The following is a 14,538-nucleotide window of genomic DNA, read 5'->3' on the forward strand; positions in this document are numbered from 1 at the left end:
ACCATTCACCAAGGACTGGGGAATAAGATTATACCATTCCCTACAAGAATTGATTAATCTTGTACTACAAACTGATGAAAAGTTTGTGGAGTGCTGTTGGGAGTAATGGATAGACTGTAACAGAGATATGGGAGACCCAGACCCCTTGATCCTTTTCCTTGTCCAGAGCTGACTCCGTCAGTTGCCCTGTGTAGTTTTTGGCATCCACCCAGAGACAGGAGGAAAGATGTTGCCAAACCTGCCTATACTTTTATTGCTGGATGTCAGTGGAAAAGCTGTCCTAAAAAACCTGTACAGGAGTAGTTGCCAGAAACAACGCCCACCAGGGAGTGTAGGAGAGTTTCCTGGCAGACAGACTTTAACCTTCTAAGAGGGGGCAGTTTGGTGTACCTTGTTTTCCTCCTCCCATAGATAGTATTTCATTACTAACCTTTGGGGGTAGAGGGAGGTTCTAAGAATTAGAAATTTTGAGGCTTTCCTCAGGCAGTGGTTGTGATCATAGTTTAACCTATGGTATCACATGCATTCTGGACAGCCTTTGTCATTGTGAAAAAAGATACAGAGAGAAACAGAGAAAGAGAAAAACACAGAGAGACAGAGATATCTTCAGCTCCCTTTTTGTTAAGTTTACTGGTTAGATTTCTTTTTAAAGGACAGTGCCTTAAACTAAAACCAATCTGATTCTCCTTGGCCTAGGTCCTAGGCTAAGCCCCATTTGGTCACTGGGTGCTGATTGACTCAGACTGAATGTAAATAGCTGTCATTTCTGCTTTGGTCAGAAACCCTGAAGAACCTCCCCTTCCAGATTCATTTATTCATTTATTCATTTAGATATTTTAGAGGAAAGAGGAAATTTTTTGCCTCACTCTAGCCTTAATCACTGAATGGGTGCAGCTTCAGACAAACTGAGATGTGTTGAAGACTTTAGTTTGAAAAGACCAAGGTCTTCCATTGCATTCAGAGCCATCACCCATTATCCTTAATTTATATCTGGCCATTGAATCCAGATGGCTCTAGGGGGGAAAGTGAAGCAAGGGACCTTTCCCAGCCCTCCTTCCCTCAAAATCCAATTCATTTGCATGTTGTAGCCTCACCTTCCTGATGCCATGATTCTCTTTGAGAAGGAAGGATAAATCATATTCATTAAAAAGTAAGTTCCTTGAGGGCAGAGACTGTCTTTCTTTCAGATTGTATTTGTATTCCCAGTGCCTGACAATAAATTTTAAGTGTTTAATAAGTGCTTCTCAACTATTATTGTTTTTATTTCTCATTTATTTTTAATATTTTAGTTTCTCTTTCAAGATTGAAAGAGAAAAATGTTGCTAATATTGTTCTGTTTAAAAATTTAGACCATCATAATGGCTTGTAAAGTTATAAAATAAAAAAAATTGGATTAGAAAATATAAAAATTATATCCACCAAAATCTGAATGAAACACATCAAATATAAAATCAAATGATAGAAATTTGAGTAAAGAAGATAGACTTTAAGTGAAATTAAAATATTTTGACAAATCAAAGATTTTTTTCTCCAAAATCATATGAGAATTACTGACTCACTAATCATCTTAATACCAACTACCAACTAAAGGACATGGTGTGCTGCATGATTCATGCCCTGTACTCAAGGTCACCTTGTGCCTAAACCCTAGGCAATGTCTTCTCAAACAGAAAGTTGGAGAACAGAAACTCATGGTGCAGAAGACAGAATCTGATCTTACTGCTTTTTATCACTCTCCTCATTTTCATACTGGGAATAAGGGGAAGGGATAAGAAGAGGATACTAATAATTAAGTCTGAGCCTTCTTTCCTTACACAGTATTTCCACACTTAGTTCCAATGCACAGATATGGCTCCAAATTCCATTCTAGTCACTTCTTCAATCACTCTTTCATCCTCCTGAGCATATAATGACCAATTGACTCCCATCTAGAACTCTCTCCAATCTTCAAATGTTCGGTCATTTTCCAAATTCCCTAAAGATCTCTACCTAAAAAAATTCTCCTTTCAAACTTCCTAGATCACCATTCTCAGACTGGTGTCTCAGCACTTCTTCCACTGGATTAACACCTGCACCAGGGCTATAATCTCATTTTCTTAAATAAGTCCATCAAATTGTGCACACTTTCCCCCCTCTCAGAATTCCTGGATACAGATGTTTCTTCTTTTCCCCTTCATCTGTCACAGGCCCCAGAACTCTCATATCTGATGTCTTAACTATAGTAGACAGATTAGAAATTGTTGTGATGCCCAGACCTAGAGTCTAGAACTGGTGTCCAATTCAGATTTATTGAAGTCTAAGGAGATGATAGGTATTATTAGAGGCAACTTAAGAGTCAGGTCTCAACATCTGAAATATAGGATTAATAGAGAAAGAAGAGCATAGCCAACACTTTTTTTTAAGTTTAGAATTTCACAGTATGTTAGCACAATAAATAGCCAGGGCAGTTAAGCATCAGGGATAGCAAAGCAAATGCTGCTAACTACCCTCATTAGGACACTAACCTCTACCACTGGGTTCTCCTATAGCTAGGACATAAAAAGTGAGAAAAATAGGCTCTTCTTGGCTATTGTTCCAGTCTGTTTCTAGGGGCAGCAAAGCTAGATATTCTTTAAAAAGGGAAAGGGAGATAGAGGGAAGATTTCTCGTGACTCCAGGCCTCTGATCCCAAGAGTCTTGTTTACTTTTTAATATTTTAGTCTCCTAGAGTCAGAGGTTTAATTCTCCCATCATACAGATGAGGAAACTGAGAATCCAGTGAATTGAGGCTAAATGACTTGTTCCAAATTACAAGCTAATATATGAGATGAGATTTAAATCCAGGTCTTCTTGACTTTAAGTCAGATATTCTATTGAGTGACATAATTCTGCCTCTCAAGAGTTGGAGTAGATTGAAAGGGGAATTCTAGCATTAAGCATTTTCCCCCATCACCATGTTGTTTTGGTCTTACTTATGTTTCCTTTTTCCTTTCTGCTCTATTGTTCCTAGAGAAGTCTTGTGTACTAGCCCATGCTGTGAATTGCCTAAAATCTTGAAGATTAGAAAAAGTATGGAAGAATTTAGTAATGTTTACTCTTTGATACAATATTAGCAATAGCCATTATCTTTTTAAAAATATAACTTATTTAATCGTTAAATATTTCCCAATTACATGTAAAATTTTTTCATTTCTTTTTCCCCAAAATCTTCAAAAGTGTTCCAAATCTTCAAAGTGATTTAGGGCATTTTTTCCTCTTAGGATTATAAAAAGCTGTGATTTCCTCTTCTGAAAACTGTCTATTCATATCCTTTGGCCATTTATCAATCAGGGAAACCGATCTATTCTCTTGATAACACTCTATTTGCCCTTTCCTATTCTCTAGGTATGTCTATGTCTTTGAAAACTTTTTGTGTGTGCACTTTTTTTTTGGTATCCCCAGCACAGTGCCTGGCACATAGTAGCTGCTTAAGAAATGTTTATTGACTAACAAGTCCTCATACAAATTTAATATGAGTGAGAGTCAATTTGTTTTCTGCTTGCTAATATATCTCTTGGTCATTGTAAATATCTCCTGATTATGGCTTTAAAACCTTCTCATTTTACTTTCAAGGATTCAGATAAAGCCTTCTTTTCTAAAATATATAGAGAATTGACTCAAATTTATAAGAATTCAAGCTGTTCTCCAACTGATAAATGGTCAAAGAGTATGAACAGGTAATTTTCAGATGAAGAAATTAAAACCATTTCTAGTCATATGAAAAGGTGCTCTAAATCATTATTGATCAGAGAAATGCAATTTAAGACAACTCTGAAATACCACTACACACCTCTCAGATTGGCTAAAATGACAGGAAAAGATAATGTCAAATGTTGGAGGGGATGTGAGAAACATGGAACAATAATACATTGTTGGTGGAGTTGTGAACTGATTCAATCATTGTGGAGAGCAATTTGGAACTATGTCCAAAGGGCTATCAAACTGTGCATACCCTTTGATCTAGCAGTGTTTCTACTGGGCTTGTATCCTAAAGAGATCATAAAGGAGGGAAAGGAACCCACATGTGTAAAAATGTTTGTGGCAGCCCTCTTTGTAGTGGTTAGAAACTGAAAATTGAGTAGATGCTCATCAGTTGGAGAATGACTGAACGAACAAGTTATGGTAAAAAATAAATGAAATATAACTGTTCTATAAGAAATGATCAGCAGGATGATTTCAAAGATGCCTGGAGAGACTTCCATGAACTGATGGTAAGTGAATGAGCAGAAGTGAGGATCATTATACAAGGCAACAGCAAGATTAACTTTTTTTTGAAAGCTTTTTTATTTTCAAAACATATGCACACATAATTTTTCAACATTGACCCTTACATAGCCTTGTGTTTCAGATTTTCGCATTCTTCCCCCCATCCCTTCCTGTAGATGGCAAGCAATCAAATATGTTATACATGTTAAAATATATGTTAAATCTAATATTTGTAAACATATATATTAATATATGTTAATATATATTATATAATACATATAACATATATATTAATATAATTGTCTTGTTGCATAAGAAAAATCAGATCAAAAAGGAAAGAAAATTAATAAGAAAATAAAATGCAAGTCAAATAGAGTGAGAGTGTTATGGCGTGAGCCATATTTAGTTCCCACAGTCCTCTCTCGGGGTATACAACATATCATTGCCCAAAAAAGTCCAAGAAACTGCTGAATAATCATGCAATAAAGGCTAAGGAAAGACATATGGATTGCCCAGAGGCAGCCAGGGCAGTTAGATGATTCAGTGGTTAGAGTTCTGTCTGAGTCTGGAGTCAGGAAGACCTGAGTTCAAATATGGCCTCAGACACTTACTAGCTGTGTGACCCTGGGCAAGTCACTTAACCCTGTGTGCCTCAGTTTCCTACCCATAAAATGAGCTGGAAACAGAAATGGCAAACCACCCTAGTATCTTTGCCATGAAAACCCCAAATGGAATTACAAAAAGTTGAAATGACTGAAATGACACCACCACCACCATCAAAGTAACAGGCAACCAACTTGTAAACCAGCTCTTCATTCTCATTGGTTGCCCTTTGACTAAGAAAAGCAGCATTTAGGTGTACCACAGACTCCCAGTTAGCAAATAACAGTGGAATGAAAATATTAAGTTGGGTTCCCAAACTGATTATAATAAATCTTATATTGTTGTTGAAAAATTGGAGAAGTCAGTACGTGAGGTGAGATAATTCATTCATTTGGGGTAAGAATTGGGGAAAAGTGTAAATGGAATCAATTTTATACTCCATTTGGGAAGTTGGGATTCTTTGTGATCCCTTTTGGGTTCACTACTATGCTAGCCACATTCAGTAGATAACAGTCATATTTTGTGGAATGTGTGGGGTATTGTGGGTGTCTAGATCACATTCAAATAGCACAGATATAGTAGTATAGAAGTAGCTACATTGCCCCACTAGCTACTGGACTTGCAGTTTTATGAAAAAATGTGTTCTTGGTTCTCAACTTTTCTCCTTTCCTTCCTTCCTTCCTTCCTTCCTTCCTTCCTTCCTTCCTTCCTTCCTTCCTTCCTTCCTTCCTTCCTTCCTTCCTTCCTTCCTTCCTTCCTTCCTTCCTTCCTTCCTTCCTTCCTTCCTTCCTTCCTTCCTTCCTTCTTTCCTTCCTTCCTCTCTCTGCCTCTGTCCCTCTGCCTCTCTATTTCTCTCTGTCTCTGAATGTCTCTCTCTTTCTCCTCTCCCTGTCCATCCTTACCCTCTTCTCCTCCCTTCCTTTTTCATTCCTTCCCCTTCCCACTGAAATTTCAACCTGTTCTTTTTCTAATCTGGTCCAAATTTGCCTTTCTTCAGGCAGCCTAATCCTAGTGCTCCTTGAGGCTCACTATATTGGTGGTGGACTTAGTTCAGGTGCGCAAGTAGCCTTAGCCCACCTGTTGCTCAGAAGTCCCAAGCTCAAGCAGTTCACTCCCTTAGCCTCCTAAGTATCATATATTTACAGGAATTCACCGCTATACTTCATGGATTTTTTAGTTTTGGGTGGGGGAGAGTAATGACATTGGAGTGTGAGCCACTTCCTCTCACTGTACTCATGACTATCCTTAGAGTAGTCAAGCAAAGCTTTCTCCCTGTGCAGAAACCTATCAAGCTTTATCCCAGTATCAGCGACAGAGATTACAGATCACTGCCAAGGACTGATTTCAAACAAAGGAGATTACTAGCCAAAGAAGAGCCAGAGTGAGAAACAAAAAGGGAAGTGTATTTCTCACCCTGTGCCAACATATACAATGCCTTCCTTTGAATAAAGGAATCTAACCTGTTCTATAAATTAAAAAAGTCCACAAGTTACTAGAAAATGATATCTTTTTTAGGATTTGCCACCATAGTACAATAGTGTAGATGGATTAAAAACAATATAATTACTATGTTGAAATGGTTACCCTTCACCTTAAATAAAATTCCCAGATTTAACAATTATTTTTTTTTTGTTTAGAAAGTTTATAGATCAGTTAGCTATCCCTAACAAAATTCATGGACATAGAGAGAATTTTGTATGTTAAAAATGCTATATCTGAAGTGGTCAGGGAAGAGTACAGGTTGAATTTCATATAATTCCAGTTTTTTTTTGAGAAATTGATTGGGTTTGCTTAATTTTTCCTTATCTTCCTACTTAAATTTTTTCTTTATTTAAAAATATTCTTAATTTTTTTAAATTTAAAATCTAAAAAAAAATTTAAAGGGTAAACCTCTGATGGGAAACACTGTTTCAAGTGTGTTCTTATATCCAAATAATGTCTTTTCAATTTACAAATCAACAAACTACAAACTAATAAGAATAGAAATGAACCCAACATTCTTTTTAATGAGAACTGGCTCTTTAAGTGGGAGAGAGAAGGTATATGAGGAAAATCTAGGTGGTATAAAATAAAAAATATTAACAAAATATTTTAAAAGCATGTAAAAATTATTATGGCTGTGAACATATGAATCTGTGTTGCTTATAAGAAATCAAAGTATTTCCAGTCATCCTGCTAACTGTGACCTTTAGTTTACAGTATTTTAAAAGCCAGATTCTGTGTGGTACTGTCTTCACCCTCTCTGCCATATAGCATTAATAGAGAGCAACAGAAATGTGTTCACGGCTTCTTTAAGACATATTCAAATGTGTTTTAGAAACCACAGTCCCCAGAAACAAGAGAGCTACTAGACTCTTTGCCAAGAATTATTTTTTGATTGAATAAGAACATATATGGGGGGGGGGGGAAAGGAGGAAGTAAAGAATCTGCTATATTTTACAATTAGCTTAAATTGAAATGAGCTGAAAGGAGACAGATTCCAGCTCTTTATTTAAATAAGTGACAATACAAAAAGCAGAACCAAGAGATCAATATAAAAAAGAATCAAATGAAATAATATATGTAAAGCCCTTTGCAAATATTGAAGTAATATATAAATGTCACATATTATAATCACATAATTGAAAAGAACACTGATAGGAAGTTGAATTCAAGCTAAAGGCAATGGCTAATATTTTTCCCAGAGATATATAATGAGACATAGAAATCTTCTCTTGATAAAGAAATAGGAAACTATACTTACTGAATGCTTACATAACGATTATGTCAAATGTTTTTACTTAATTATTTTTTTCCTCTGTGATATAGATTTTAAGGGGGAGGAAAGGCAGTGGGAAATTTTTGTGATGTTAAAAAACTATAATAAAACAATTTGATATCAGTTACTTGAATGACAACTTCAAGCACGGATTCGCGCTTCAAAATAAAATTTGCTTCTTAATAAAGAATGAATTCAGAGGTATATTATCAGGTACAGAATTAGGAAGGGACCTTAGAGATAATGTCATCTAACCTATCTGCAAAGGAAGAAGGAAGAGAATAAGCATTTATCAACTATGTACCAGACACTGTGCTAAGTGCTTTTACAAGTATTACCTCATCTGATTCTCAAAACAATCCTGTGAGGTGGGTGCTATTATTATCCCCATTTTACAGTTGAGGAAAATGAAGCAGACAGAGGTTAAGTGACTTGCCCAGAAATACATACTGAGTACATGTCTGAGGCTAGATTCAAATTCACCTTTTCCTGATTCCATATCTAATTCACTGTAGCATCTGGCTGCCTTAATAGACTTCTATAAAAGCAGGAACTATATCTCATTTAAACTTTTTTTTTTTTTTAAATCTCCCTAGGTACTTAGCACTTCTTTGGTCCTGGTCAACATTTGATAAATATGTAAATGAATGAATTTTAAAATAAGAAAATTGATAAATAACTTTTTCTACTTCCACATATTCTACATTAGATAGTTATTAAAGAAAATCTAGTGTAACTTGTGATCCAGAATACTAAGCTCTAAGGCTTCTGATAGGTTTTTTTGATTATGACTCCACTAAATTTCCAGAAAAATTTGTGAACATAGTTCATGTTGAAGTATTCACAGATTGCCTATATCAGATATGCAATAGCCTTTATTTTCCCCTACAGACAATGCAAAACAAAACAAAACAAAACCCTTTTACAAGAACTCAGAATAGCCCATAAACAAAGCACAAAATATGTAAAGTCTCACAGTAATCTTTCCTCTCTCTCCTCATGGGAGTACGAGTGCTATCTGAGAACTACATCTTCTCTGATAAAAGTCTAGATTCTGGAATTCTGAAACTTGGGCTTAGTAGAAAGACAACTCTGCAAGAAGGATCCTAATATTCTATAAAAATTTGGTATGTAACAACTCTTAAAATTCAAATTATGAAATTTCACATTTCCTAACTACTTCTGAGTTAAACCATGTGTCATTGATGACATTAGGGGATGAAGGTCTAAGTCCAGTGCTCCACTAAGACCAGTATTTCCCTGCTGCTATCAGCTATTGGGCTAGGAGACTAACATTTTTGAGCACTTGATTATTTGGTTTACTATATATGTGTCTTTCCCCAAAGCAGTCACTCTTGGCTCCTAATTAGGATCACACATAAGTTTCTAGGATCAGAGTCTAATCCTAGTTTTGCTAAAAGATAAAAAGGTCTATTGACTTTCACAGGTCAACCAAAAGTATGGATCTTCCCACATCATTTGTCCAACATGTGTGAGCCAATCTCTTCATCATGGGTGCTGCTCCAATCAGTTAATCCCAAATTCCAATAAAATGTGTGTCCATAGTCTCCATAGAAAGATAAAATCAAAATCCCAATAAAGGTTTATCACCTTGTCAGGTCATTGAGTTGAAAAAAAAAAACTATCTTGATGAACCCTTCTATGATAAAAAATATATAATTAGAATATTTGAGTTTATTGTGTATTTTGAAAATATCATATGGCATCTCAGAATAGTATTCATTCATAACTAGTTATAAATTATATGCTTTGTTAAAAAGCTTATTTCTTTGAAATTATATGACTGTATCTTTGGAAAACTCTTTTCCAAATTATATATTTAAAGAGCAAAGCTGCTAAGCCTCCCTTTCCCCTCAACAACCAACCAACTGTATTATTCCATTGCAAAATAGAAGTATGGCAAACTAGAGTTGAAATTAGATAATTATATCTATTCATTTACTCACTTATATAGGGTCTGGGATTTCAAGGAATTTCCAGAGACAGTATGAAATGGTGGGAAGATCTACCTATGTCACTAACTACTTGACTTATACCAGGTTTAAACCTCTATATGGCTCAGATTTCTCTTTTGTAAAATAAGCTGTGTGTCTTTCATTCTTGAATATAACTATGATTCAGGGAGGTGATGCCATGACTTGCAAGTTAATAGGATTTAAGTGAGGGAGGACTATACAAAGTCATCTGCCTCACTTTCCTCTCCAGAGTCATCTGGATCCAGTGGCAAGATATAGATCAAGATAATTGGAGATGTCCTTGCTTGAAATGGGAGATCTTGGTCTTTTAAAGTTTAGGTCTTTATTAGGTCTGTTTGACTGAGACAATGCCCATTTAGTGATTAAGGCTAGGTAAGAAAGAAATGAATCAAAGATTGATCTTTTTTAAAAGATTGATCTTTTTAAACATAATCAATAAACAAACAAATAAATAAATTTGTGAGAGGAAGACCCTCAGAATTACTGGTCAAAACAGAAACAAGCCCCAAAGAGAGTTAGAGTGATTTGGGTCTGAGACATTATTGTTAAGAAGGAAATCTAGCTTGTGACCCCCAAGGTATAAGAAAGGAAGGGAGAAAAGAAAGAAGAAAGAAAGAAAGAAAGAAAGAAAGAAAGAAAGAAAGAAAGAAAGAAAGAAAGAAAGAAAGAAAGAAAGAAAGAAAGAAAGAAAGAAAGAAAGAAAGAAAGAAAGAAAGAAAGAAAGAAAGAAAGAAAGAAAGAAAGAAAGAAAGAAAGAAAGAAAGAAAGAAAGAAAGAAAGAAAGAAAGAAAGAAAGAAAGAAAGAAAGAAAGAAAGAAAGAAAGAAAGGAAAGAAGGAAGGAAGGAAGGAAGGAAGGAAGAAAGAAAGAAAGAAAGAAAGAAAGGAAGGAAGGAAGGAAGGAAGGAAGGAAGGAAGGAAGGAAGGAAGGAAGGAAGGAAGGAAGGAAGGAAGGAAGGAAGGAAAGGAGAGAGAGAGAGAGGGAGCAAGCTATGGTTGTATGGTTCCCAAAAGGGGGTTGTTGTTTGTCCTTTATACTTGAAGATAGCCATGACATCATAGAGATGATGCCATGACATGCAAGTGAATTAAAGTGAGGAGTTTCACTAAATGACTCTATGGTCCCTTCCAGTCTAAATCTATGATTTGTGTCAAAAATATTAAGGCATTTGATAATCACATTTATTCATTCAACAACTTTTTATTTTTTAGTACTTACTCTGAGAAAAGAACTGTGTGTGTTAGGTTTTAGTGGAGATACAAAGATAATTAAGACATGTTCTATTAATAAATTAGAGCAATTTGTCACATATTCTCACATCTGTGAGAAAAAAAAAAGAACAAATACTTTATACAGAGTTTAGAGTAATAGGAAGGACTCAAATCTCCAAAGAACACTTTTTTCTATGGCATCCATAGTTTGATATCACAAATTATTAATGCGATTCATTATAGGATTTAGAACTGGAGAGGACTTTAGGATCATCTAATCCACTTTCCTGATGAGGAAATCAAAGCCTAGAGAAATGAATGAACATATTAAACATCAGACAATTTATAAGTAGCAGAACTATGATTCCAATCCAGGTCAAATGACCTCAAATATAAAGCTCTTTCTGCTACACTATATTATGGAAGTTGATACTTTAAATGTATCCCTTTTTGCTATATAGAGGACTAAAAGAAACAGAGGAAAAGTTCCAAGTCCTTACTCTGCTATTTTGATAGATCTGTGATCTCATCAATGGGCACATTCCTCCCACTGGAGCAAATCACAACTACTCAAGCCTCTGATCTTAAGCACTCCTTGTTCATTTCCTTTCATAAATCCTCTGTAGAAGATTTACCCAATGTGCTAGAAATCTTCCTTGGAGTCTTTTAACATTTTGTGGCTATCAATGCAAAACTTATGTGGAAGTCATTGCTAATAACATGTTTCAGCCTTCTTATACCCATCATGAATTTTTCCCTTGCTTTTTAGTCCACTTGCAACTTTCATTGTTCTTAGGTTATATTATTTCAAGATTTGCTGCCATATTATATCATAGGGAAAATATTGCTACTGTGGAGTTTGTCGTTGGCATCAAGGAGAAGCTTGGGTTTACTGAAACTACTACACAATTTTCCAAATATATTCTAGTCCACTCCTCCAACTATGAATTCATTTTCTGTCCACAGTGTTGATCCAAAATAACAATTGTGCCTATGGTGTGCCTCAATGCTTTTTCACTCTACAGATCTAACCCCTCACAAAGCTTTACAGTCAAAGAAGGTAAACTCTGCAAGAGATTTTAATGAAACTTTAATGTGCCCTTATCATGCTACAGTTATGGAAACTTTTTCAGAAAAGTTGAGTTACTTGCCCAACAACTTACATTTCACTGATTTTAGAGCAGGAATTAGAGTTTAGGTCTGGTAGCTCTCAATCCAATAGTCTTTCCATTATTCTTGTCATGAATTATTTTTCAGATGTAGGTGTCACTTTCTGAGAAGAGAATGAAAACCATCATTAATGGCATTCCTATAACTGTCAGATTTAAATTTTTTCATAGAACTATGAAAACAGTAAACATTTAATTAATGGAATGTAATAAACATTTAGTAAATGCTTGTAAATCAATTATGATCAAACCATTATTCCTTAATACAGAAATAAACCATATTAAAATGTTCCTACTCATCAATGCTCTATCAATAACCCATTGATCAAGTGTATATTAGGATACTATAATCATAGATTAAAGCTGGAAAGAAACATTAGACACTATCAGATCTAGCTTCTTCATTTTAAAAATGAAGAAACTGAGGCTCAGAATGGTTAATTGATGTGGTCAGTATTACACAGTTAGTAAAGTTTTCCTGACATCAAGCCCAATGTTCTATCTCTCTGAGCTTCAGTTTCCTTATGTCTATAAAAGAGAAAAGAATATTTGTATTCCCTATCTTAAAGGCTGTTAGGAGAGTACTAATCAACTGTAAAGTGCTATACATAAATTATTGCCATTTCTTTGTCTCTCTGTCTCTCTCTTTGTCTCTCCGTCTTTGTCTCTGTCTCTGTCTCTCTGTTTCTCCCTCTCTTCTTCCATTCTTTTATTCCTTCTTCTGCCTATTTCTTAACACAATCCAGCACTGCTCTCTCTATCTTTATTTTTGTCTCAGTCCACTCATTCCTTCTTTTTAGCTTTTATTTTTGGGTCTTAAACAATGCCTTTTATCAAGTAGATCTGGGATCTTATCAATGGAATTATTACCTTCCACAATGTAGATCATTAGCCAACCATGCCTGTTTATCATTGATGGTGAGGATCTTCTTAGTCACATGGACTGTTCAATAGGCATCCCCTCTCACCACATGAACAACTCATTCATCAATAATAGATAAATTAGCTAGAAGAAAAGTTTCCTCTTGTCTTTTGGATTAGGAATTTTGTTCTTCTTGTTTACAGAAAGAAATTTTTCATTTTTGCAGATAGTTTTTTTGGTCTTTATTTTAATGCAATTCTATTTAGTTCTACATCTCTGTTCATTTCAAGGAGTGGTCCCTTCTCTTAAAGAACATATGATTTTGTTGGAACGATGAAATATATCACAACTGCAGTACCATTAAAAAAGCCACACATTAACAAGTGCAAATTGACGTGCAGCATGGTACATAACTGCTTAGGGAATACAGAGAAAAGCTAGAAAATAAACTCTGTCTGGGTAAATGTGTGACACCTATAGATAATAAAATTATCAATTTAGAAGAGAAAGAGATGTTAAAGATCATCTAATTCAGAGGTTCTTAACAGGGGTCCATAAACTTTAAAAAAATATTTGACAACTATTGTTTAACATAATTATCTTTGTATTTAATTTTATGTATTTTAAAATATTATTCTGAGGAGTCCATAGGTTTCATATTGGGTTTTTTGTTGTTTATTGCCTCATTTAGTCTAAACCCTTCATTTTTGGACTAGATGAAAAGATGAAGGGATTTTCATGAAGTCACAGAACTAGCAAGCAATAGAGCTAGGATTGAAATGTAGATCTTTAGATTCTAAATCCTAAGCTTCTTTCCACTACACCTTTCTCCTTTATTCACCTCCTTTGCCTTTAGAAAACAACTAAGATAGGAGGAACGATGCGTTACCTTGGAGATTAGGGAATCTGATGGACTGTGCTGCCAAGTCAGACTGTACCGAGTGTGCATGCTGAAAAACACAGTGCCTGAAGAGTCCCGGGCTGTGTGAGCCTCCACCCTCCCACCCAAATGAGAGATGCTGGCAGGGCCATCTGTTCAGTCAGGCAGTGGCCTGATGGCTGTGGGAGGATTGACAACTGTACCACAGTGGATTCAAATCCTGAAGAGTAAATATTTAAACATGTGTTTGTTTCTGTACATGAGCCTCAGGGCTCAGTGATGGGCCCATTGGAAAGATGGAAATGATAATAAGCAGGTTGATGCTGGATAGTCCTAGTATTACTTCAGTACCTGAACTTTTCATGAAGAATAGTTATGGTCATGTTGCCAAGGAATTACTCCTCTCTGACTCCTTTCCTCTTCCATACCTAACCCCTACCATTTCATTCATTTTCTCTCAAGCACTAAAACATTCACCTTCTGCCATCTGGATGCCTGTCCTTGTGTGTGTGTATGTGTGTGTGTGTGTGTGTGTGTGTGTGTGTGTGTGTGTGTGTATGTGCTCTTATGGATTTTATAATGAATAGAGTCTCTCCTGTGAGATGCCTCAATTCTAGGGTTTTTTCCATGTATAATATGCTATTTGATGTTCCCTCTCATCCATTCAGTGAGTTGTATTTTAATGTAGAAATCAAGCACTGATTGAATACCTATTAAATAGAGAGCATTGTATTAGCACAGAAAATGAAGATGCAGCCCTTCCCTTAAGGAATTCAAAATATCATTAAAAAGACAAAATATGATCCAGTTTAAGGGCACTTAAAAAGTAATAAGT

Source organism: Sminthopsis crassicaudata, chromosome 3, assembly GCF_048593235.1.
Source record: "Sminthopsis crassicaudata isolate SCR6 chromosome 3, ASM4859323v1, whole genome shotgun sequence".
NCBI lineage: Eukaryota > Metazoa > Chordata > Mammalia > Dasyuromorphia > Dasyuridae > Sminthopsis > Sminthopsis crassicaudata.